This window comes from Panthera pardus, unplaced genomic scaffold (assembly GCF_024362965.1).
Source record: "Panthera pardus isolate Hobbes unplaced genomic scaffold, ASM2436296v1 HiC_scaffold_7, whole genome shotgun sequence".
NCBI classification, from domain to species: domain Eukaryota; kingdom Metazoa; phylum Chordata; class Mammalia; order Carnivora; family Felidae; genus Panthera; species Panthera pardus.
Window position 1 is genome coordinate 37,443,271 of NW_026527002.1, and position 27,636 is coordinate 37,470,906.

The window sequence follows — 27,636 nt, forward strand, 5'->3', positions numbered from 1 at the left end:
GCCCCTTTTCGGCCAGAGGAGGCGGGGCCTCGGCGCGGGGGCGGGGCCTAGCGCGAGCGGCGTTCTGGCACCGCCCCCCGTGACGCACAGTCCAGCCCACTACAAGGACCGGTTGGTGGGGGTCTGCGGCCGGGTGGTCCGGCCGGGCCTGGGGCTGCTGGGGGAGCCGTTTGGAGGAGAGAAGGATCCGAGGGGACGCGGGCACCGGAGAGGGGAGGAGGGGGCCGTCAAGTGGAGGGTGCGGTGACGGGCTGGGGGCCCAGCGCGCTCCCGGCCTCCGCTGGCGGGCGCGCGCGTGCCTCGTATCCGGGCGCGCGCTCTTTGCCCCCGGACCCAGTCCCAGTCCGCAAGCTGCTTGGATCCTTGCCCATTGCTTATTGGGCGTTTCTGCAGTAACCTCTGATCCGACGGAGCGACTCTTGGGACGCTCACATCCACAGCTCCTTTGGCGACACTGGAGGGAGAAGAGTTCTTGATGTGCTCTGAGGAGAATTTGCTAATTGTTTACCTCCCCAGGTAGTGAAGTCCCCGTGCGAGTTTCACGTCATCGCTTGGTCCTTCAGGGGATGAAGAAATTAGGTAGAGAGGCCCACCCTTGACGGAATGCCCCTTCTGACCCCAAACGTCCATTACGGAATGCCAGGCACTTGGACTAGCGACTTCTCAAAAAGGTTCACAGAAAGACATTTGTTAAGGATTCGCACTATCCAATGGCTCCTCAAACTTTTTTTTTGCTGGTTTCCGCCCTTTAACTTTAATGATCCCCAGGTCCTCTTTCCTTCGTTCCTTCTCCCTTTTTAGAGTTGGTTGAGCCCTCTCATTCACGCCCATAACTTTGACCCCACCGTGTTTGCCATGTGTTGATGACCACCAAGCCCGTCCTTCCCTTGTGCCCCAGTCTGTGGACACATTCAGGCGGAGTTCATCATGGCTTCGCAGACAGACAGCAACTTGGGCTCCGATGCAAAACAGATAGATTTACTAAGTGTGTGTGTAGTCAAGTCATTAACCTCTGAATCCCAGTGTTTGCTTTTAAATTGTAAAATGAAGATCATAGTACAACTTTACTATGTAAAATTGTTGTGAGGATTAAATAAAATACAGCTGACCCTTGAACAACACGGGTCTGAACTGCATGGGTCCACTTATACTCAGATTTTTTTCAATAAACACAGTAGAGTACTGTAAATGTATTTTCCTTATGATTTTCATAATAACATCTTTTTTCTAGCTTTATTATAAAAAATATATATATGTACACATATATATTACATATACAAAATGTGTGTTAACCAACTAATTATTGCTAAGGTTGCAGTCAACAGTAGGCTATTAGGAGTTAATCTGGGGGGGAAGTCAGAATTTACACAGGGATTTTTGACTGTGTAGGGGTCAGATCCCCACATTTTTCCAGGGTCAGCTGTAATAAAGTAAGATGCTTGGCACTATGCCTGGAATCAGTGTTCAACTATGTGAAGTATCCATAATTAAAAGACCCACAGACCTGCTCTTCCTTTAGAGTTTCTTATCTCGATGAATGACTTTCCACCACTTGCCTGCTGGATAACTGACCAGGACGCTTTGGGCCCTTATTGATCAGGTTCCTGGCTGCTCCTTCATGGCGTTCTCCATCCACGTTGATTTTGCGGAATCAGGAAACGTACCTCAGTGATATCAGACACATGCTACTTCCTTCACTGCTTCCTTCACCTTTTCCAACTGCTGTGGTTCACATGGTAGAGCAGTTAGCTGAAGTTTTTCTTCTGCTCTAAAAGCTTCCAAAACTACCTTCCCATCACCACCACACTCAACTTGATGTTTCCTTTCCATTTCTACACTATTTGCTACATAATTATCATCACATTTGTCCACTGTGTTGAAACTTTTGTTTGCATCACTGTCTTTGTCTTTAGACTGAATTTCAAGGTGGGCCCATTTACTTACCTGAGCACTAAAAATCAGTAAGCACTCTATAAATACTTGTTGAATGAATAAATGATCACAGTTTATAGGAAAACCTATTAAGGCAGGAAAAACCAGTGAGGAGGCTAACAGAATTTTCTGGACAAGAACCCATGGAGGGCTGAACTAATGGTCATGGAGTTAGTAGGATGAGAATAAATTAGAGGAAAACATCTTGGATGTTGGAAGAGAGGGAGGAGACAAAGATAACACCAGGGTTTCTTATTTGATATAGTGGCTTGATAATGGGACCACTAACCAAGAGAAAGAACACAGAAAGTTTCTGGGAAAGATAAAGGGTACAGTCTTGGTACTTGATATTTGAAATGTCTATGATATAATCCAATTGTGGCATTCCAGTAGGTAGTTGAAAATATGGATAAGGAGTGAAAATGGGGCACCTCCTAGAAATGTTAAAATTGGTATATAGGCAGCAATTAAAGCCGTGGTTATAGACGAGTGAATGGTGGTGAGTGTATCAAATATTTTCTGTTCTCTTTCAGGTACAAGTAGGATTGCATTTCCTGGCTTCCTTGTAGCTGGGATGAGCCACGTGACACATTCTGCCATGAATTGTGAGCCTAGCATCTAATTGCTGATGCAAGACCTTCCGGAACTCTTTTTCCCTTTTCCATGGCAATCAACAATGTTCCAGAGAGTATATGCTCTGTAAGTCTTGGTCTTGGAGAGGATGATGCAAAAAGAGTCCCATTCACCTCATGATGGGTATTTAAAGTGAGTGAGAAGTAAACACTGGTTGTTTTAGGCAACTGAGATTTCAGGGGTTTGTTACCAGAGCAGATCTTTGTCACTTCTGACTAACGTGAAGAAGAATGAATGAATCTTGAGGACATTAGTGCACTCATTAGACTGTTGTGCATGCAAGAAGGAGAGACCCAGTGACCACCTTAACTGAAAGGATGAAAACAGGAACGTTTACATGGATATATGAGTAGTAATTAGGAACCAAGTCACCTCTAAAGAGAAGCTGTTCTCATTTATTTCCCATTGGATCTCCATTTTTCTCTGCCTCTTTGATCTGTCCTTACACTACCGACTACTAATTATCTTCTTATCCTCTAATCCACATCTCAGAGGATCACAGCCTAGTTGCAAGAGTCCTTATCTCTAAACCACATCGTGGGCTGCCAACCAGTCTATCGTTGGGCTACTCATGTGTCAGGCACGTGACATGACCCAAACAGTGCCACCCCTACACAAAACACCACCCAGCTCTCCTGAATGTGGGAACTCGAGTCAGGGCAATGCAGATTGTACCAGGATTCTTGTCCTGCCACAACTTATTTTTCACAGAATTGTGGAAGCATATTTTACGAATGGAAAGTAGGTATATCTTAACTTACAAACACTCTGACCTCCCACCTCCAGCCTAAAACCTTTCTGTTGCATTAGTGAACCTCCCCCTACCAACTCCTTGCCTGGTCTACCAAGCCCTTTGTGATCTAGCCTCTGCCAACCACTCCTGCCTCATCCCCTGCCACTCTCCCTCCAGCCACACTGATCTCCTGTCTCTCCCTGGGATAAGCCAAACTGGTTTCCACTTCAGCATGTTTGTACTCTTCCCCTGCTAATCTCTCTTGTTTAAACACTCATCCCCTAGTGTCTAGAAAGATTATTATTCCTTCCTTCTTATTTAAGTTCTGTCATCTCAGAGATAGAGTCTACGTTAGAGTCATGGTAGTCCTTTTCTTCATTTGTATCTATGATCTGAAGTTTGTATGGTTATTGCTTACTGCCTTCCCCAAGGAGAATGAAAGCATAATGATAGTGGCCATCTTTTCTGTCTTGCAATCCTCTGTATTCCCTAGAATAGTTGCTGGAACATTAAATATCTTTAAGTGAATAAGGGAGTGGTAGGGAGTGTGCTCATGCCCTGGCTGTTCCCTGTTGGTTCTCCATCTGGGTTCATTCTCTTCCCTTCTCTACCTTGCTGTGTGTCTCAGGAGGCTGAGCTCTAGAGTGTACATCACCCAGCCTCCTTTATGCTCTGGGTCTCCAGTTAGGTTTGACCAATGAAAGGCACCAGAAGAAGACTGGAGGTTAGTAGGAGTAGGAGATGGTCAGGGCATTTACCTCTTCCCAAACCAGCTTTACTGTGTTTTGGGCAGTGACTGAATTCTTCCATGACCATAGCTCCTTTATCAAGTTTCTAGCTCCATCCTGGCTCTAGTAATGGTTTCCTGTCGCATCACCATCCTCGTAATACTCCCTTGATTAGATTCTCTTTAGTATGGCTTCCGTTGCCCACTGGGACCCAGACTGACAGCTGGAAAGGTCAAAGGCTGATTTGTTCAGTACAACTAACACCTGAGTTCACACAACTCACCCAAGGCTATAGAGAGAGTGACGGAACCAGGTTTTAAATTCAAAGTTCAGGGATTATTAAAGATAAGAAGAAATTGTTATACCAGAAACCCAAGGAAGAGAGAATGTTAAGGAAGGAAAGGTCAGCAGCGCTCAATGTTACAAAGGGTTCAATGTGAAAGAAGGACCCATAAGTGTTCCTTTGATAATCTGTTTTAAAAGTAGCCACTGGGGCATTAGGGAAAGTACTTTCAATGAGAGGCAAATTGCAGAGGTGTGAGAGTGAATGAAAGGGGAGTAGAACAGAGTTTAAACAGCTTTTTTGATGATCCTGAACAGAAAGGAAGGAAAAAAGGTAAAAAGGGGTGACAGCTAGAAGGTAATGCCGGTGAGGAAGATAGATTGGGTGATGTTGTAGTGTGTTTATAAGTTGAGATAAAGAAGCCTGGGGAGAGAAAAGGTCTGAGAAACAAAAGAAGTGATGAAACTAGGTTCTGAACAAGATGAGGGAGGGATGGAATTAAGATCTGGGGAAAGGATTAGATGGAGGAAGGCAGTGCTGTCTCTGAGGTTTAAAGGAATGATGTAGAAATGAATGCAAAGTTGCCAGTGCTGATTTAGAATTGTAATAGAGTCTGTCATTGGGGGTTTATTTGGAGAGATGCAGATAGTTTTTCTCCCCGCTTTGATAGGTAACGGCATGATTTCCATGAATTTCCCTTATCACAAATAATTCCCCTGATTTATCTTCTCAGCTCTTCAGGTGTCAGTCATACAGTGGGTAGAATTTTCCAGCCTCCTTATTATGAACTTTCCATTGTGTTTTTCATTTGGATTCCTTATTTTATTAGTATCGGTGAGGAGAGGAAAGAAGGTAGAAGAGGAAGTCCATTGTTAATTAGTCATATTTGAATGCAAAATGGTAATATGCTATTAAAAACTAATTCAGTGATAAATTACTCTGCAAACACTAAATTATTTTATAATTATGGGTGTCATAATATTTCACAATATTATCTTCACTTAAATTTAAGTACATCCTTAATGATAAATGCATTGCGATATGTGGGTATTGAAATTAATAGTTAAAATTAATTTGCTGAGATTTATTGTTTTTCATGCAAAATGTTTCTCATGCACAATTAGGAGTCTTTGCACAATTGTGATGACTTTACCTTTCTGTGTCTCATAGTTACATCTTGGATTGGTATGTTTTGGGGAAGAGTATAAGGTTCTGGGATTGAAATTAGAATCTGGCTTATTTGTGTGTTTTTTAAATGTTTGTTTATTTATTGTGAGAGAGACAGAGACAGCATGAGCAGGGGAGGGGTAGCGTGAGAGGGAGAGAGAGCATCCCAAGCAGGCTCCGCACCACCAGCCCAGAGCCCGACGTGGGACCCGAACCCATCAACCGTAAGATCATGACCTGAGCTGAAACTGAGAGTTGGACGCTTAACTGACTGAGCCACCCAGGCATCCGAATCTGGCTTATTTTGGAATAGACTTCCAGAAGCCTTGAATTCTTCACGAAACTCTGTGCCAAATGAACACACATGCCAAGCATCCTTCAGTGATTCCTCCTGAAGTCAAAGGAAATCCAAGTGTCAGTAATGCATCAAATGGTAGTATCAGAACAGTGCTGTGCTTAAGCTCTCCAGCTAGCAAGGCAAATACTTTGAGCACCATTTGGAGCACTGAAGACAGGTGCCTTCTCTTTTCAGTCTTGCTTAAGATATATAATTTAAATGTGTATCTGGACCCTGGCTATTTCAGTGTTAGCAACTAATTCTTTCTGAATGATGTGCATTGAACTTATTTGTTCAACAAGAGGATATTGGGGATATATACTTTGCTACCTGCCTTGAGAATATAAAGATGAACTAAAGACATTTCTTGCCTTTGGGAAGTACAGTCTAATTGTGAAGAAGAGGACATTAACTCGATTACAGAGCATGGGTAATGGGTGCAGCAAAGTGATGTCAAGAAGTTTGGATGGCAGGGCAAGGTAGATGATTCCTGACAGCTGGCCACATTTAACATGTGTTCTTCATTCTGGTCCTGGCTTGTATTTAACTAGACACTTGAAAGTGACAGTTTTCTTAATTCCATGAGCAAATTATGAATATAACCAGTCTTTTTTTTTAATATGAAATTTATTGTCAAATTGGTTTCCATACAACACTCAGTGCTCATCCCAACAGGTGCCCTCCTCAATACCCATCACCCACCCATCTCTCCCTCCCACCCCCCATAAACCCTCAGTTTGTTCTCAGTTTTTAGGAGTCTCTTATGTTTTGACTCCTTCCCTCTCTAACCGTTTTTTTTTTCCTTCCCCTCCCCCATGGTCTTCCGCTAAGTTTCTCAGGATCCACATAGGAATGAAAACATATGGAATCTGTCCTTCTCTGTATGACTTATTTCACTTAGCATAACACTTCCCAGTTCCATCCACGTTGCTACAAAGGGCCATATTTCATTCTTTCTCATTGCCACGTAGTATTCCATTGTGTATATAAACCACAACTTCTTTATCCATTCGTCAGTTGATGGACATTTAGGCTGTTTCCATAATTTGGCTATTGTTGAAAGTGCTGCTATTACCATTGGGGTACAAGTGCCCCTATGCATCAGCACTCCTGTATCCCTTGGGTAAATTCCTAGCAGTGCTACTGCTGGGTCATAGGGTAGGTCTATTTTTAATTTTTTTAAGGAACCTCCACACTGTTTCCCAGAGTGGCTGCAGCAGTTTGCATTCCCACCAACAGTGCAAGAGGGTTCCCGTTTCTCCACATCCTCGCCAGCATCTATAGTCTCCTAATTTGTTCATTTTGGCCACTCTGACTGGCACGAGGTGATATCTGAGTGTGGTTTTGATTTGTATTTCCCTGATGAGGAGCGACATTGACCATCTTTTTATGTGCCTGTTGGCCATCTGAATGTCTTCTTTAGAGAAGTGTCTATTCATGTCTTCTGCCCAATTCTTCACTGGATTATTTGTTTTTTGGGTGTGGAGTTTGGTGAGCTCTTTATAGATTTTGGATACTAGCCCATTGTCCGATATGTCAATTTCAAATATCTTTTCCCATTCTGTTGGTTGCCTTTTAGTTTTGTTGATTGTTTCCTTTGCAGTGCAGAAGCTTTTTATCTTCATGAGGTCCCAATAGTTCATTTTTGCTTTTAATTCCCTTGCCTTTGGGGATGTGTCAAGTAAGAAATTGCTGCAGCTGAGGTCAGAGAGGTCTTTTCCTGCTTTCTCCTCTAGGGTTTTGATGGTTTCCTGTCTCACATTCAGGTCCTTTATCCATTTTGAGTTTGTTTTTGTGAATGGTGTAAGAAAGTGGTCTAGTTTCATCCCTCTGCATGTTGCTGTCCAGTTCTCCCAGCACCATTTGTTAAAGAGACTGTCTTTTTCCATTGGATAGTCTTTTCTGCTTTGTCAAAGGTTAGTTGGCCCTACATATGTGGGTCTAGTTCTGGGGTTTCTATTCTATTCCATTGGTCTATGTGTCTGTTTTTGTGCCAACACCATTCTGTCTTGATGATTACAACTTTGTAGTAGAGGCTAAAGTCTGGGATTGTGATGCCTCCCGCTTTGGTCTTCTTCTTCAAAATTACTTTGGCTACTCAGGGCCTTTTGTGGTTCCATATGAATTTTAGGATTGCTTGTTCTAGCTTTGAGAAAAATGCAATTTTGCATTTTTGCAATTTTGATTGGGATTGCATTGAATGTGTAGATTGCTTTGGGTAGTATTGACATTTTAACAATATTTATTCTTCCAATCCATGAGCATGGAATGTTTTTCCATTTCTTTTTATCTTCTTCAATTTCCTTCATAAGTTTCTATAGTTTTCAGCATATGGATCTTTTACATCTTTGGTTAGGTTGATTCCTAGGTATTTTATGCTTCTTGGTGCAGTTGTGAATGGGATCCGTTTCTTTGTCTTTCTGTTGCTTCATTATTAGTGTATAAGAATACAACTGATTTCTATACATTGATTTTGTATCCTGCAACTTTGCTGAATTCATGTATCAGTTCTCGCAGACTTTGGGTGGAATCTGTAGGGTTTTCCATGTATAATATCACGTCATCTGCAAAAAGTGAAAGCTTAATTTCATCTTTGCCAATTTCGATGCCTTTGATTTCCTTTTGTTGTCTGATTGCTGATGCTAGAACTTCCAACGCTATGTTAAACAACAGCGGTGAGAATGGACATCCCTGTCATTTTCCTGATCTCAGGGAGAAAGCTCTCAGTTTTTCCCCATTGAGGATGATATTAGCTGTGGGCTTTTCATAAATGGCTTTTATGATCTTTAAGTATGTTCCTTCTATCCTGACTTTCTCAAGGGTTTTTATTAAGAAAGAATGTTGAATTTTGTCAAATGCTTTTTCTGCATCGATTGACAGGATCATATGGTTCTTATCTTTTCTTTTATTAATGTGATGTATCACATTGATTGATTTGTGAGTGTTGAACCAGCCCTGCAGTCCAGGAATGAATCCCACTTGATCATGGTGAATAATGCTTTTTATATGCTGTTGAATTCGATTTGCTAGTATCTTGTTGAGAATTTTTACATCCATATTCATCAGGGATATTGGCCTGTAGTTCTCTTTTTTTACTGGGTCCCTGTCTGGTTTAGGAATCAAAGTAATGCTGGCTTCATAGAATGAGTCTGGAAGTTTTCCTTTCCTTTCTTTTTTTGGAATAGCTTGAGAAGGTTAGGCATTATCTCTGCTTTAAATGTCTGGTAGAATTCCACAGGGAATCCATCTGGTCCTGGACTCTTATTTGTTGGGAGATTTTTGATAACTCATTCAATTTCTTTGCTGGTTATGGGTCTGTTCAAGCTTTCTATTTCTTCCTGTTTGAGTTTTGGAAGTGTGTGGGTGTTTAGGAATTTGTCCATTTCTTCCAGGTTGTCCAGTTTGTTGGCATATAATTTTTCATAGTATTCCCTGATAATTGCTTGTATTTCTGAGGGATTGGTTGTAATAATTCCATTTTCGTTCATGATTTTATCTATTTGGGTCATCTCCCTTTTGTTTTTGAGAAGCATGGCTAGAGGTTTATCAATTCTGTTTATTTTTTCAAAAAAACAACTCTTGGTTTCATTGATCTGCTCTACAGTTTTTTTAGATTCTACTTTTTTTTCTGCTCTGATATTTATTATTTCTCTTCTTCTGCTGGGTTTGGGGTGTCTTTGCTGGTCTGCTTCTAGTTCCTTTAGGTATGCTGTTAGATTTTGTATTTGGGATTTTTCTTGTTTCTTGAGATAGGCCTGGATTGCAATGTATTTTCCTCTCAGGACTGCCTTCACCGCATCCCAAAGCGTTTGGATTGTTGTATTTTCATTTTCATTTGTTTCCATATATTTTTTAATTTCTTCTCTAATTGCCTGGTTGACCCATTCATTCTTTGGTAGGGTGTTCTTTAACCTCCATGCTTTTGGAGATTTTCCAGACTTTTTCTTGTGGTTGATATCAAGCTTCATCGCATTTTGGTCTGAAAGTGTGCATAGTATGATCTCAATTCTTGTATACTTATGAAGGGCTGTTTTGTGACCCAGTATGTGATCTATCTTGGAGAAGGTTCCATGTGCACTAGAGAAGAAAGTATATTCTGTTGCTTTGGGATGCAGAGTTCTAAATATGTCTGTCAAGTCCATCTGATCCAATGTATCATTCAGGGCCCTTGTTTCTTTATTGACCGTGTGTCTAGATGATCTATCCATTTCTGTAAGTGGGGTGTTAAAGTCCCCTGCAATTACCACATTCTTATCAATAAGGTTGCTTATGTTTGTGAGTAATTGTTTTATATATTTGGAGACTCCCGTATTTGGAACATAGACATTTATAATTGTTAGCTCTTCCTTATGGATAGACCCTGTAATTATTATATAATGCCCGTCTTCATCTCTTGTTACAACGTTTAATTTAAAGTCTAGTTTGTCTGATATAAGTATGGCTACTCCAGCTTTCTTTTGACTTCCAGTAGCATGATAGATAGTTCTCCATCCCCTCACTTTCAATCTGAAGATGTCCTCAGGTCTGAAATGAGTCTCTTGTAGACAGCAAATAGATGGGTCTTGTTTTTTTATCCATTCTGATACCCTGTGTCTTTTAGTTGGAACATTTAGTCCATTTACATTCAGTGTTATTATAAAAAGATATGGGTTTAGAGTCATTGTGATGTCTGTAGGTTTCATGCTTGTAGTGATGTCTCTGGTACTTTGTCTCACAGGATCCCCCTTAGGATCTATTGTAGGGCTGGTTTAGTGGTGACTAATTCCTTCAGTTTTTGTTTGTTTGGGAAGACCTTTACCTCTCCTTCTATTCTAAATGACAGACTTGCTGGATAAAGGATTCTTGGCTGCATATTTTTTCTGTTCATCACATTGAAGATATCCTGCCATTCATTTCTGGCCTGCCAGGTTTCATTAGACAGATCCGTCACGAGTCTTATCGGTCTCCCTTTATATGTTAGAGCATGTTTATCCCTAGCTGCTTTCAGAATCCTCTCTTTATCGTTGCATTTTGCCAGTTTCAGTATGATATGTCGTGGAGAAGATCGATTCAAGTTACATCTGAAGGGATTTCTCTGTGCCTCTTGGATTTCAATGCCTTTTTCCTTCCCCAGTTCAGGGAAGTTCTCAGCTATGATTTCTTCAAGTACACCTTCAGCACCTTTCCCTCTCTTCCTCCTCTGGAATCCCAATTATGTGTATATTATTTCGTTTAAATTATGTCACTTAGTTCTCTAAGTCTCCCCTCATACTCCTGGATTTTTTTATCTCTCTTTTTCTCAGCTTCTTCTTTTTCCATAATTTTATCTTCCAATTCACCTATTCTCTCCTCTGCCTCTTCAATCCGAGCTATGGTCACCTACATTTTATTTTGCAGCTCATTTATAGCATTTTTTAGCTCCTCCTGTCTGTTTCTTAGTCCCTTGATCTCTGTAGTAATAGATCTCTGCTGTCCTCTATACTTTTTTCAAGCCCAGCAATTAATTTTATGACTATTATTGTAAATTCATTTTCTGTTACATTGCTTAAATCGTTTTTGATCAGTTCGTTAGCTGTCGCTGCTTCCTGGAGTTTCTTTTGAGGAGAATTCCTCCATTTCGTCATTTTGGGTTGTCCCTGGGGTGGCGCGGAACTGCAAGGCTCTTCCCCTGTGCTGTCTGAGTAACTTGCATTGGGGCCACAGTCAGACCTGATGTCTGTCTCCAGCCCACTGCTGGGGCCACAGTCAGACTGGTGTGTACCTTCTCTTCCCCTCTCCTGGGGACAGGACTCACTGTGGAGTGGTGTGGCCTCTGTCTGGGCTGCTTGCACACTGCCAGGCTTGTGGTGCTGCTTTGATGGGATCTGGCACATTAGCTGGGGTGGGTCCGCAAGGTGCACAGGGGCGTGAGGGGCAGGTTCAGCTCACTTTGCCTTTGGTGGTCTGCTTCAGGAGGGGCCCTGTGGAACCGGGAGGGAGGCAGACCCGTCGGACGGTTGGATCCGCAGAAGCACAGCATTGAGTGTTTGCGTGGTGCAAGCAAGTTCATGATGGGAACTGGTTCCCTTTGGGATTTTGGTTTTGGGGGTGGGCGAGACAGATGGCGCTTCCCAGCACCTTTGTTCCCTGGCAAGCTGAGCTCTCTCCTTGGGGGCTCAACAGCTCTCCCTCACGTTGTCCTTTAGCCCTCCCGCTCTCTGAGCAGAGCTGTTGACTTATAACATTCCAAATGTTAAGTCCTGCTGGCTGTCAGAACACACTCCGGCCGGCCCCTCTGCTTTTGCAAGCCAGACCCGGGGACTCTGCCTTGCCTGGTGGGCTGGCTGCCCCTCCACCCACCTGGCTCCCTCCCGCCAGTCCGTGTAGCACGCACTGCCTCTCCGCCCTTCCTACCCTCTTCCATGGGCCTCTCAACTATGCTTGGCTCTGGAGAGTCCATTCTGCTAGTCTTCTGGCGGTTTTCTGGGTAAATTAGCAGATGTGGGTGGAATCTAAGCGATCAGCAGGACACGGTGAGCCCAGTGTCCTCCTACGCCGCCATCTTCCTCCGACTCCCTCCTAACCAGTCTTCTTCTATAACTCCCTCTGTCCATCACTACAGTTGTGATGGGAAATGCTATAATCTTACCCTTGATCTGCCATCATTTTGTTCACGTACCTGTCCATCCTTTACGAAGTACATATCCTCCCAAAGAGTGTATCTCCAACCTCCCTCTCCTCTTATACTGCTCTTCAGTGTATATTTGACCCAGAAGAAGTGAGTCTTGATGGCCGTGACAGGTAAAAATTGGTGGAAAAGGGGGGAAGTACCCACTCATATCAGCTGAGTAATTGTTTAGCTAATTACCACTCACAGTAAGAAAATGGAAAATTATAGGCTGATGCTACAGATTTAACTTCTAGTCCAGAATAGTCAGAAGATTTGGTGTTTCTAATTTCAAGTATTTTCAATTCTGTGAAAACAGTATATCAAGGTTCAATTAGAAAACTGTGGTTCATTCACGATAGTGGATGAAAATGCCAACCTTTGCAGTTGTTATAAATCTGTTACTATATAAGTAGATGTGCACCCCAAGGATTGCTCAGTCTAGCCAGTACATTAATTAGTGCCATATAATATATTAGGGAGAAAATGAGTATAAAATATTATGTTTAAAGTTTTGTTTACAAAGGAAGAAAAAAAGAAAATGAGAATATCTTACTGACAATGAGCCTTGTTTCCCGGTGTAGAAAATATGATCAAAGACTGGTATGGAGTATTTATATGGGCTAAATCTATAGGCCCACCATACACATAATTATATTTTCTAACATTTATCAAATATTTATGGCTTTTCAACTATTGTATTAAATCAAGCTGTATGGAGAAAATTTGATTAGAGAATATTTTTAAAATTTGGATTTGTATCAGGACTATTTGTTTCATTTCTCAAGTATGAGTTCAGGAGGAAAGGCATACTCTGCTCACCTCCAGGCATAAAGTGAACCATCAGGCTGATGGTTCTTTTGCCTCATCTCTTCATGTCATCCCCTCTCAAATCTATGCTCCCATTTGAAGTGGAAGAAGAGAGCAATCTTCCTTGGAAGACGAGGATTCATCTTCAGTTAAAAGAAAGGAATTGAAAAAAAAAAAAAACGGAGTAGACAGGCTTGCTTGTTAAACCACCAAATAAGGTCTTATTTTAGTAATTACTTATTGAGAATGTCTATGATTTCAGCATTTTAAAGGACACATGAGGGTGAGACTCCACCCTCACAGATCCCTCTTGCAGTGAGAGGCATAAACACCTACAGCGTGGAATGTTAGGTACAAGGCAGCACAGAGGAAGGATTGGCTAAATCTGGGAATCAGAGAACGTTTTGCAGCAAAGGCGATATTTGAGCTGGGTGTTGAAGGATGAGTATACACTTATTTATATTCTCCTTATTCCAAAAGGATTTAAGGTGCCTTGGAGGAGTTGACCAGATAGTGGAGGAGTAAAATAGCATTTCAGACACAGGAAGTGCCAAAGCATAGAAGTGCAAAAGGGCATGATATGCTTGGGAAGCCATGGGAAGATCTGAGGGAAGATGCACAGAGTACACATGTGAGCCTGGGGGAAGTGAGGCAGATAGCAGAACCATTGTGCCAACCTCTGGCAGTGGTTTGCAAATTTGAGCATGCCTCAGAATCCCCTGGAGGCTTTTAAAGGCACAGATCACTGGGTCTCATCCCCAAAGATTTTGATTCTGCAGATTTAGGGTGGGAGAGGGCAAGAATTTGCATTTTCTTAAAAAAATTTTTTTTAATATTTATTTACTTTTGAGAGAGAGAGAAACAGAGTGCGAGTGGGGGAGGGGCAGAGAGAGAAGGAGACACAGAATCCAAAGCAGGCTCCAGGCTCTGAGCTGTCAGCACAGAGCCTCACACGGGGCTCGAACTCACAAACCATGAGATGATGAGCTGAGCCAAAGCCGGATGCTTAACTGACTGAGCCACCCAGCACCCCTGCATTTTTTTTTTTTTTTAAATTCCCTGGTGATGTTGATGCAGCTGGTCTTGGGACCACACTTTCAGAACCACTTCTTTAGAGTCTGGATTTTGTCCAGTAGTCAGTTGGGAGTACCTAGAATGTGTGTAGCTTGAGAAAGAAAGAATCAGTTTTGGATTTAGAAAATTTCCTGGCAGCTGTGAGGAGAATTAGAGAGGGAAAACTCTTGGTAGATTATTTCACATGTCCAAGAGTCAAAGTAAATGGGCCTCATCGCATTTATAGAAAGATGAACTACTCTTGAGAAGATCTAGAGACGTAGTCAAGATTCCTTGGAATGATGGGGCACCCGGATGGCTTAGTCAGTTAAGCATCCAACTTCAGCTCAGGTCATGATCTCATGGTACATAGTTCAAGTCCCATGTCAGGTTCCACACTGACAATGCAGACCCTGCTTGGGATTCTCTCTCTGTCCCTCCTCCTCTCTCTCTGTCTTCCTCTCTCTCTCTCTCTCTTTCTCTCTCTCAAAATAAACTTAAAAAAATTACTTGGTGTGATTCAATATGTGGAATGAGAGAAAAGGAAGAATCTCAGAATGTTAAAATCATGTTCCATAATGTAAATCAAATGCTATAATATTTATGTATTCAAAGAATCCCATGCTACCAAAATCTTTAAAATGAGGCCTAAGAAATTGCACAAAACTTCAGATGACTTTCTTGCCAGTGTGATGTGTGATGCCTTTATAGCTAAGGAGAGAGATGGCTTGGCCATGGTCATTCAGCAGCCCCTCAAAATGTGTGACGTGAAGCCCACTCTGATACAGTCAGGCCTTTCTAAGGCAGCACTCTCTAGGGGTGCTGTTTACTCACTGTGCCCACCCTGAACATCAGAACTTTGGCTGCAAGTATCAGGTGTCGCCTTTCCCGCCTCAATATACTCTTAATAACTGTAGGAGTTTCCCCCACTACATAGGACTTTGTAGATAAAATATGAAGGGTAAATTGCAAGCGGCTGAAACCACAAAATAGAACAAGAAGTATGTATGAGAAACTTGATCCTAAATTGAACCCATAATAACATTCAGTGAAGTTTTGATCTTAGCTTCCAGTTTCTCTTAGCCAAGTGTGCCTACAGAACCTCCTCTGTTCTGTTCTGTCTTTGTTGTTCTTAAGATGCCAGGGTCTGTTGACCCTTTTCTTGTGTTTTGTGCCATTCTTTCCTTTTGCAGGGCTGTTGATATGGTCGCTTCCTTGTACATGCCCCTTTTTAAATCTTTTTGCAATCTTTGAATTTTTCCATCAGTATAGTCTCTGCCAATGGGATTTCTAAAGGAGGCTGCTGTGTTCAATTCTCATTGCTAAATACTTACAACCCATTAGCTGCTCTTTGTTTTTGTAGCCCATGAACCCTCTGTGTGCTGCCCCTTGGTAGTAATGAGGTGGAGGGGGGTGGGAGGAAGGTATGGAGTGGGGTGCCAGTCAGGTGTTATATTTTGCCCCTTTTGACTAGCTTCACTTTCAGATTGGGTATAAACTGAAAACACATCTCTCCTTTGGACGGAAATGTTACCCTTTCTTTAACAACATTAAACATAATCTTTGGCTGTAGCCTCTCAGGAACTTTTCTGATTCACTATTTTATGCTCACAAATTATGTGGGACACAAAAAAGCTTCACAATACATTTGGCCATTGTTGAGGTTAGAAGGGTTTGTATGTTACTCTTTCTCCTCCCCACCTAAATTCTGAACTGATTGAGAGAGACACATGAGTCAGGAAAAGGAAGATCAAAACTGTAACTCTATTACTGATAGGGTTGATGAGGAATATGTCTTTGGAGGAAAGACAAGTAACGACAACCTACTGACACCTAGTCCTTTGAACAGCTCGACAGAGAGGAAGTCTGAATCCTTAGTGCAGACACATTAACCCAAGCCATTGGCTGTCCCCCTCCTCCCAGGTAATTCCTTCCACCACCATGTTGAAGAATAAAGGGGTGGCGGGTGAAAAGTCCAGATAAACACTCCTTCGTGGAGACCAGGCAATGAATTATTCAAGACAGATATGTTTTCTAATGATGTTTTAACAGTAGTTCTAAGAAAACAACAATGACTGACCATAACAGTGTCTAACAACTGACTTCTGAACGGTGGAAAATTAATTTCTTCCTTTAAGATAATGTCAAACACAGTAGGAATTTTTAAAAATCAGGAAAGTTAAAGTTTATTCCCCAGTCTATGAACGAACATGATGAACGTTGTAATTAGATGCAAACTTGTGATAATTCCACGAATGATCTATTCAATTTAGAAATATATGATTCAGAGAGTTGAATTTTTTTTTTTTTAAGTTGTCACATGCTGTTAGTTATCCCCGCCTTTCCTCCACCGCGTTCCTCCACCTTCCAATAGTGGTACAGTTATATCCGGCTACACAGCCACCCCGTGAAAGGAACCCTTACCCAGTCTTTCTTACAGTGAGAGGTAACCATGTAAATATGTTCTCAGCAATACAATGGCAGAGTATAAGTGATACCTGCAATTCCAACCTCATTTGCTTAAAGGAAATGCCTTGCTCTCCACTTTCTTTCCTCTCCTTGGGCTGAGATACTGAGATGATAGAGACCAATGGCATCAGGGACCCTTAATAAACTAATGGACCAGAGCCTTTCTACCAGCTTAGACTGGCTGGACTTTAAGATGAGAGAGAAACACACTTCTGTCTTTTTTAGGCCACTGTGTTTTTTGAGTCTCTTTTTAATGTCAGCCTAACATTTGTAGCAACTAGACAAATATTTACGCCTATTTTTAAAAGTGTTAAAATATTCAATAGGAAGAAATCTGTACAATGAACTATTGTAGTGGGTTGAACGTGAGCTTACTTGGAAAAAGAAGAATTATGTTAAGGATCTCGAGGTGAGATCATCCTGCATTAATTGAGTGAACCCTAAAGCAAATGACACATGTCCTTATAAGGGACAGAAGAAGAACATAGAGGATAGGGAGGCCATGTGAAGATAGGGAGGGATTCAAGGAATGCATCTACAAGCCAAAGAAATCCTAGAGCTGCCACAAGCTGGAAAAGGCAAAGGAGGATTCTCCACCTTCAGAGGGATCACGACCCAGCCTGTACCTTGAATTCAGACTTCTGGTATCCAAAACTGTGAAAGAGTAAATTTATGTTGTTTTTAAGCCACCCAGTTTGTGGTGATTTGTAACAGCAGCCCTAGCTATCTAATAAAATTTGATAATGATTTTTAAGAAAATAATTCATAAATCCAACACCCAAAGGAGAGCATTTTGGTGTATTTCCTACCACAGCTATCTAATAAAATTTGATAATGAAGTTGGAGAAATTCAAAAATCCTTTTTTGTTTTGTTATGCAATACCGAAAGGAGCATAGAGCACTAATATGAAAGTGGTTCATTCATTTCTTTGTGAGACACCTTCTTATTGCCTGAGGTATATCAGCCACTGAAAGGTACAGTGTATGTAAAGATCAGAGAGACATGGTCCCAACCTTTAAGATGTTCATAGTCTCCTTGGAAAGGAGATATGTACATGGACAACACTGTTTGATTCGTTAAAAAAAAAAAAAAAACTAAAAGGAAAAAAACTCTTTGTCACAATTATAGGCTACTCAGCAATGAGAAAATCAACCACGGAGTTTTGGGGCAAATATGTTTGACCAACTAAGAAAGTCAGATATTCAGTTCGTTCCACAGCAATCATTCCGTCTGGGGAATATGACAAGAACTGTATTAATAATGGTCCTTGTATTTGTAAAGCTTTCACTTTATAAATTGGGATTATTATGGATCTGGATTCCTGTTTTTTGTATCTTTATTAACTTAAAAGTAAGTTTATGAAATACCATTCTGTTCTAACTAGTGGATGTCTCCAATTTAGAGTAAGTTTTAAAAATCTATTTCGGGGTGCCTGGGTGGGTCAGTCGGTTATGCATCTGACTCTTGACATCACCTCGGGATGCAGTCTCGCGGTCATGAGATTGAGCCCCATCGTTGGACTCCAGCTCCGTGCTGGAGCACGGAGTCTGCTTGGGATTCCCTCTCACCCTCTCTCTCTGCCCGTCACCCAACCAGTAAATAAATAAATAGATACATAAATAAGTGAACTTTAAAAAAATCTACTTAATGCAGAGAGTTGTTCTAAAGAGAATTGTTCATAATTCCTTCTCACATCCCCAGTTTATGAAATTCACTTTTTATATCTGGCAACCCCATAAATCGGGATCTATTTCAAAATTATGTTCAAAACAACAAAAATTGCCCTTATGATCACGTAGAAAGAATGCATTGAGTATTATTTCTTGGACTGCATTTAGACTTTGGTATGAACGATGCAAGGTTCTCCCCTGTGTAAGTAAACTATTAAACAATATGGAATCTATTGTCTAAGTTACCTCTAAATTTTATTATGGAACCAAAGATCCTTACTAGATTCTTTTTTTTATTATTGTTTATTACTTTTGAGAGAGAGAGAGAGAGAGACAGAGACAGAGACAGAGACAGCAAGCAGGGAAGGGGCAGAGAGAGAGGGAGACATAGAATCCGAAGCAGGCTCCAGGCTCTGAGCTCTCAGGACAGAGCCCGACGTGGGGCTCGAACTCACCGTGAGATCATGACCTGAGCTGTAGTCAGCCGCCCAACCGACTGAGCCACCCAGGCGTCCCCCTTATTAGATTCTTTTTTTGGGAAGGGCATCTTCCTTAATAACTCCGACTGTCTTCAACGTGATGTAGGTAATGTGAAAATCTGATTCTACCCTCTCTCCTAGTACTTTAATGTTTCATATCATTTTTTTTTATTTTTTATTTTTATAAGTTTATTTTTGAGAGAGAGAGAGGGCACAGGTGGGGGAGAGGCAGAGAGCAAGGGAGAGAGAGAGAGAGAGAGAGAGAGAGAGAGAGAGAGAGAAAATCCCAAGCAGGCTCTTCACTGTCAGTGCAGAGCCAGACATGGGACTCAAACTCATGAACTATGAGACCATGACCTGAGCAGAAACCAAGAGTTGGAGGCTTAATCGACTGAACCACTCAGGCACCCCTCATTTTTTATTTTGACTCACTTCCTATTTTTCACTCAGTGCCTAACTTGTGTGATATCTCCTTTTATACTAGGCAGACTTATCTTGGACACACAAAATGTATATTTACTGTGTATGAAGCATATACTGAAAATAAGTATGCATAAAAGTACTGGAAGGAAATACACCAAAATGCTCTCCTTTGGGTGTTGGATTTACAAATGATTTTTTTAAAAAAATCTTCTCTGTGATTTCTGTCCTAACCTTCTATAATAAAAATTTAATTGATTTTGATGGTTGTTTGTTTGCAATTTAAGGTATCAACTTCCATTCTCCAAATGGTATCCATTCTACAAATGGAAATAGGAGAGTGCAGTGTGGTCTCTGTCGCTCATGTTCAGTGAACCCAGCTGGGTCCAAAGGTGTCTTTCCGGGATTAGATGGCGAAGCTGGAGTATCCCTTGTGAGGAATTCCTACTAAGGAATCTCTGCCTAGGCGGCTTGCGGGGCAAGAGTAGGTGCTGAGTTGCTCTCCTCACCAGTGCACGAGGCATGCAGGTAAAAATAAACAACATTCTCAACAGTTTACTCAGTCCAAATTCATTTTAAGTAAAATATTTACGACATTGAGAAACTATAGTCCCAACAGAAAACAAAAAACAAAAACAAACGGCATCACTGATGTACTCAAATTTAGCTTAAGTTCTGAAAAAGGTAACGAAATGACATTTTCATTTAAATACCTAGGTATTTGCTATAATCTTAGAATGCCATATGGTGGTTACTAGTTTATTAGGTAGAAACATCGAGCATATTTGTATATATTTGTAGGTGCATAGCATTTTTTTTTTTAACGTTTATTTATTTTTGAGACAGAGAGAGACAGAGCATGAACGGGGGAGGGGCAGAGAGAGAGAGGGAGACACAGAACCAGAAGCAGGCTCCAGGCTCTGAGCCATCAGCTCAGAGCCCGACACGGGGCTCGAACTCCCGGACCGTGAGGTTGTGACCTGAGCTGAAGTCGGACGCTTAACCGACTGAGCCACCCAGGCGCCCCTATGCATAGCATTTTAATGAATTGTCTTTTTTTTTTTTTTTTTTACTACTAAAATTCTGTATACAGCTCATCTCAGTACTCTTGGTTTTGATAATATAATGTTTGATAAACTGATATAACCTTTGGGAAAGGGTAACATGAGATGTCTTGTTCTTTTAAAGAAATTTTTTTTAATGTTTATTTTTGAGAGAGAGAGAGAGAGACAAAGCATGAGAGAGAGACACACACAGAATCCGAAGTAGGCTTTAGGCCCTGAGATGTCAGCACAGAGCCCAGTGTGGGGCTTGAACCCATGAACCGTGAGACCATGACCTGAGCCAAAGTTGAACGCTTAACTGACTGAACCACCCAGGCGCCCCAGGAGATCCCTTGTTCTATGAAATTAAAGCAGCCAGGAGCACCTTGGTATTTTAAACACCTACTCAGGTAACAGCCAACAACAAAATCAGTTTTGTGCTGATGTTGCTATTTCTTCGCTCTGAGTAAGATTGTTGTTTGACTCAAAGCCATTTTGCTTCTTGGAGTGAATCTTCTTTCATATTTTTCATCCAGGTTTTCATATGGATGTTTTCAAATAAAATATATAAGTAGAACAATATGAAACCAGCCAGGGGTTCAGTTTCAACCTCAAAACACAAAAGAGAAAAAAATCAAACGTGGCAAAGAATAAAGTTGTCCTGTGGTTTTAAGACTTACAACATTCACTTATAAAAACACTCATATTCTCAGACAAACAGAAAAATATTGCCCCTAGTGAAACAGTGTTTGCTATTATATGAAATACAGTCAAGTGAAACGAGAAATAAGGGCAAGCATAGACAGATACTAAAGAGAAACGTCATTGTGTAAATGTCCTCAGAAATGAACCTGGAAAAACATACCTCCCTGGGTATAAATATTTCAGCTGAGTTTATGCAAAGGTGTAATCTATTGAAGTCAGCAGAAATCATGCCTCATACAGTTCTGGCTAGAATATGGTTTTTTAATGATCACTAACATCTCATAGAAAGGTCTATATAAATTTTTTGTCTTAATTACTTGAAGCAGGAGCTCCTGTTTCCATGGTGAGCTTTTCCATGAATTAATATTTTGAAATACCCATTTCCTAAAAATGAGGGGATGATCATTATTTCAGTTGTAAACAATTACTTGCATTATTTTCTTTTGCAACCCTGCCTTGCAAATATTGTTTGAGCATGTTAGCATAACACCAGGTAACCTCATGTTATGTTTCAGTAATGTCTGTGTAGATATTTCATTTATGGGAGATATTTCATCTGTCCATCATGGGTCAACCTATTGGTAAACTGTGCTTATTTGAAATCTTCTGTTTAAAAAAAAATGTTTTTAAATTTTAATTTAGAGAGAGTGCATGCAGGGATGAGGGGCATGGGGTGGGGAGGGGGTGAGAGAGAGAGAGAGAGAGAGAGAGAGAGAGAGAGAGAGAGAGAGAGAGAGTCAAGCAGGCTCCATGCTCAGTGATGAGCCTGACAGGAAGCTAGATCCCATGACCCTGGGATCATGACCTGAGCCAAAATCGAGAGTAGGCCACTCAACCAATGGAGCCACCCAGGTGCCTCTGAAGTCTTCTGTTTTTAGCCTAATGATTTATCTAACTGACTTTTGGAGTCTGTAAAAGAACAAAAACGGTTTGGGATTAAACACAGTCCCTATCATCACAAAGAGAGAAAATGCGTTATAAAGAATAAACTAAAGCAGTTTTAGCACATCAGCTTGATGAAGGCCATCTGCTTTTGTTGCCTGCATAAATTGCCTTCTTTAACTTACTTATCTGCAGATGCTGCCACGGAGTCTCAGCTCTATGCAAGACCAGCCCTAATCATGCCTTAAAACAGTTTGAATCAAGCTGGCATTTTCCCCCGCAAAAGTTCAGCAAGCATTAGAATATACTAGTCAGAACACAGAAGAGAAATACAACCTGTAGACGCAAAATTCAGAAGGCACCAGCATTTTAATTGTTAGTAAAGCCATGGCAATGGGTGGGATCATCTAGCAAAGGGAGTAGAAAAATCTTTATCAGCTGTCTACAATTCATGTGCTTTCTGAATAAACACAACGCCTTTACATCATAACTGAGAATCCTAGCAATATCCACATTATTCCAGCTTTAGTTTTTGTGGTCTATATTATGAAAGTAATATTTTTGCTTCTTTTTCAAAATACTGTAAAATTTGGGGCACCTGGGTGGCTCAGTCGGTTAAGTGTCCGACTTCAGCTCAGGTCACGATGTCGCAGTCTGTGAGTTCGAGCCCCGCGTGGGGCTCTGTGCTGACAGATCATAGCCTGAGGCCTGCTTCGGATTCTGTGTCTCCCTCTCTCTCTCTGCCCCTCCCGTGCTCATGCTCTGTCTCTGTCTCAAAAATAAATAAAAACATTACAAAAATTTTTTTAAAAAAAAACACTGTGAAATTTAATGTGCATTTCCAGATTATATGTGCAAACTCCCTGATGAATAAGGAAAGCAGCTAGTAACTCAACTAAGGGAATATCCATGGCTCCTGTCCACCTCCCAGGCTTTCTAGAAACAGCAGATGAAACCATCTGGGCAGAGATCTTTGAGACTCAGTACACAAAAGTCAGAATTTACAGGATGCTCTTGCAAGCAGCAGGTAATATCCGTTTCTAAACATATGTGCAATAGGAAGTCTTGAGCATTGGTTTTTGGAAACCGGTGTGGCAATTGGTAGTTCCGTTCATCACCCAATTTCAATGTGGCCGCAGTGTGACTCACAGTAGACCTGATTTTATTACCGGTATTCAAATAATTTGTGTTTCTCTTAACATTTGATAGCTCTCGAATTCGAAACCCCAGAAAACAGATGAACAGGTGTGTGTACTAGCATGGGCACCCTTTGTTCAGCGTGGGCGGTCTTGGGTTCACCGTCAAGATTTGTTGAACTCCATGGTCTGGTTTGTAAATGTTTTATTGGTCTGTATACCCTCTTATCAGGGCCTTTACTGACACCAACACCGGTAAACTGTATTCTGCAAACAAAAATAGCATTTTTACTTCTAATCAGTTTTTCCTGCTTACGTTGCCTAGAAATTCGAGTGAGTCAGGGTACTATTTAATGATGTTTTGCCGGACGGTACCAAGGATGTCCCTGAAATTGCCTCGAGTAATTATATCCTCCCCAATACTTCTGAGAGGTATATTCTCATAAAGCAAAATCAAGGGCAAAAATAACCAAACAACAACAGTGAAAAATTTTATTAGTTGGGAACTTGGCTTCAAGCCACAGTACAAAGCTCTAGTAAACTGGGCTGAACACATGAAAGGCTTCTTTTTCTTAAGCTTGTTTGGCCTAAATAGCCTCAGGCGAAAGCAGGCTCCTAGGATTGCTCTCTCTTCCTTTCAAGCTTCAAAGGCAGCCAGCCCTAAGACTTCAGTGAGCACTAATGGAAATGGAGCGAAAGCCAAAGAGGACCCTGTTAGCTCCCCTGTGTGTTGCTGAAGTAAACTTTGTTGGGCCCCAAACTTAGGGAGAGGATAACCTTTCTGTGCCCCGCCCCCCCATCCTGCCAGCAACAGAGAGGCTTGCAGTGACCTATAGCCTCTTCGAAAACTGTGCCCTTGAAAAAAGCAGCTTAATTAGTATTCTATGATCTGCCAGTGCAATCAACCCTCCTCCCTCCTCTATCCTTAAAGTGGGATAAAGAATGTGAATGTGGAATGGTGTTTTATGCCTAAGGAACAACAAAACTATTTCAAGTAATTGAGTACATTTCTTAAAAGAAAGCAACGTATTGTTGCCTTCTTGTCTTCTGTTAGAGCTTTGATAAAAAGAGGCTCTTTTGGGACCCCCCAAGTCTGTGAAAAATAAATCAGCCATCTTCTGATTCCTTGGGGACCAGTGGAAAAGTATAAGCATACACACACGCACATTCTTTACAATAAGTCTCTGGCATTAACCCAGAGCCCTAGTGAGCAAGGCTGAGTCATAGATTTCTACAAGGACTCCTTTTGTGCTGTTGGCTTAAAGCCTAGATAAAAAGAAAGCAAAGAGGTCTCTTTGACTTCTCTGGCCTAGGCCTACACTCGAATTTCTGCTTTAAGAGTCTTGCTACTTTGTTAATAGTAAGAAGGGAAGAAAGAAAAGTTTAATAAAAAGAGCACCAAGGGTAAAAGAATCTTTTTCTCTTACACTTAGAGATGATCTTACCTGAGTTACCAAGTCCTAGGCCATTCAACACCGGGGAGGGTATACGTGTTGGGGGGCATTTTAAGAAAAAATCAGGTGAAAGGATACACTGTTTGAGGCAGAGCAGTGAAATTGTGATTCTCACAGAACCCTGAAGATGCTAAAGTCAGAGCTATTTACTTATCTTCAAATCTCTCTGAAGTCTTCTGCTACTGGCTGACTGGCTTTACTTCTTCATTATAACTTCCCTCAGCTTCTCCTCTTGAGACACTCGTCAAGTTTTGTTGTTCTTCCACAGCCATCTTTTCTTAGATTGGAAGCTTCCTAAGGGCTGAGACATGTTTGTCTTATTCTCTAGCACTTAGTAGGCACTGAGTAGACTTATTTTCCCCTATTGAATAACATTTACATTGTGCCCTTGACTATAATTTTTATTCAGAGCAGCATTGAGAAGGGTATTTCAGGTGAGTGTTTCTTCACCTCCTCCAAAGAGTAGTGTTTAGCCAACATTAACTCAAGAGATATTATCATGTGCATAAATGATGAGGTTGGGGAAATTAAATCTCGTACGTATGTTTTGTTCATTGCTGACCCCTCAGACTGGGATTTATGTGTCCTTAACCCCATGGCCATCCTCCTTTCATAGACCTCTAATAATTTCTTCGTAAAAATTTGCATTTCAACTGGACTGTAAACTCCAGGAGTTGCAAGAGACTACTCTGCTTTGCTCACTACTGAATTCCTAGCACCCATCACCTGGCCTAGCCTGTATTTAACAAGCATCTGTTAAATGAATGGATAAAACATTCAGGAATTTTTTTCCAGACACTGATCATTAACTGTAAAGCTACTTTACCCACTGGATCGCCTCCATGTTTTTAGTCACAGACCATTAGAAGACTAACGTGTATGCTATCTATTGGAGTGACTATAGCCATTGATGTTCAAGATGATTTTAGGCTTATGCTTCAGCAGTTCTTATATTTCATTAGAAAGACAAAGGAAAAAAGAAATATCACTATAGCTGAAATACATTGTAAAAGATATCTGAAACTCAGCTCTAAAACACACACCTCTAACTTGTGACATAAAGTAGCACGTAGATCTGTATCCAATCTGGCAGTATAATAGCTTTTACTACATAAAAGTTTGTATATATGTTAATGATGGTAGAACCCATTTTTGAATTTACATGTGGTCCACAAGTAACTCTTGGTTCAAAGTGGTGTTTCTATTTCAGATAATTTTCATGAAGTCCACTTACTTAAGGTACCTTATATAAAGCACTTTTTAGTGTTTAAGTATAGATACCAAAATGACTATTAATTTCTTGAGTTACTGAATTTTCAGCAAATTATACCTTATGTATAAACAAGAAGTAGAACTTAAAAAGTCCATTTCTGTTTCTGCCTCATACATGTTATTCTATTTCTTTAAGGAGGAAAATGAAGAGAGTAGGAGACAGTGATAATATCTTATTAATACACTATGTGCTTTCAAAAAATATACTTACCATATTTCATATTAAGTACCTCTTAATGAACATTGTCAAAATAATAAAGACCTAAGAAGTCAAAGCAATCTAGACAGACTCGTTCTGAGAAAAAGTTGTTAATGAAACACAATATTTAGTCCAGGAAAACTCAAGTTTATTCAATAAACATCTAAATGTAATTTATTTCCATAAGGAACAGCTGTATGGAGGAGGGCTAAAAGCAGGAGAGAGGAAAAAGGAAAATACAAACCAAAAAAATAATAAATTTCACACAGAAATGAAGGAACAGAGGGTGAACACCTGAGAGGAGTAAAGTACTGTTGTGACACCTTGCCAGTCACTTGGGCTGTAAAATTCAGCATGTGACACAATTTCCCATGCCTTTTGAAGTACTAATTACATGATTAAGTACTCTTAACCTTGACCCTGGAAGCTCCAGGAGCTTTCATTCATTACTCATTAATGGGGTTTAAGACTGTTCTACTCTGGAGATACAAAGACTGTGCCTTCCAGGAATATGCAGTTGATTAGAGGAGACAGAAAGGTAATGAGGGGATGCTAATCTGGTTTAATATGTACTATAATACTGGAAATGCTATTTTCTTGTGTGTGGCAAAAGCATACTAGGAAAATGCTCCAAAAACTCTTTGTCAGCTTTTTTATATGTCAGATCCTAAAATGGCATTTCAGGACCTTTTTTTTTTTTTTTTAACTGGTGTTGGTTGCACTTAAAATATGTATCCTATAGCAATGATACTTAAAATTATTTTATAGCCTCCTATATAATAAAATTAATAGTTTTAGTCAGATTTTGTTTCAAGTCACTGTAAAATTTTTATCTTCTCCCAGCACTAACACAGGACCAGCCTTCTTCACACCTCACATCACAGAGTAAGTGGAGAAGAAAACTGAGACACAATGAATTTAGCATTTATTATCTTGCTTTAGAATAGAATTATGGTGGGGTGCTTGGCTGGCTCATTCGGTGGAGTATGCAACTCTTGGTCTCAGAGTCATGAGTTTAAGCCCTGAATAGAGCTTACGTACAGAGTAAAAATAGGGGAGCTTGTATGGCCCAGTTGGTTAAGTGTCTGACTCTTGGTTTTTGGCTTCAGTCATGATCTCGAGGCTCAGGTCATGATCTCACAGTCGTGAGATGGAGCCCCAAGTCAGGCTCAGCATAGAGTGTGGAACCTGCTTGGGAATCTTTCTCTCTGCCCTTCCCCTCCTCATGGCCATGTGCTCTCTCTCTAAAAATAAACTTAAAAAAAAATAGAATAGAGTTATGGTTAAAATATGTTTAAATGATAACTCCTCTGAAGCTGCCCCAGTTTTTTCTGAGTCTAGGGTGTTGGGTATGTATGTGGTTCTGTGGGGTTGGGCAGTGTTGCTATAGGGAACTCTATGTAGCACTGAACACCATTTTGTTACTTTTGTTTATGTGATAGATCATGGTGATCACTTTGATCTAAAATTAGGTAAAGTTCTGGAAGCTTCAAAAGTGTCATTCCATTATCTAATCTGGGCTGAGCAAATAGTCTATGCAGAGGCTATTCCAAGTAGTTTCTTGTGGAGGATGTGGTTTGGTAGGTTGCAGGTGGGGAATACCTA

General features: G+C 40.8%; 1 long non-coding RNA gene across 1 annotated transcript in view; it reads left to right on the forward strand.

The window, feature by feature from the left end:
- Window positions 1–234: 234 nt before the first annotated feature.
- LOC109269467 (uncharacterized) overlaps window positions 235–27,636 on the forward strand; it is a 111,669-nt gene continuing 84,267 nt past the window's right edge. The window contains exons 1-4 of the long non-coding RNA XR_002081085.2: window positions 235–516; window positions 2,466–2,697; window positions 19,628–19,868; window positions 22,166–22,345. This is a non-coding gene — a long non-coding RNA (uncharacterized LOC109269467). The remainder of the gene's footprint in view (window positions 517–2,465; window positions 2,698–19,627; window positions 19,869–22,165; window positions 22,346–27,636) is intronic.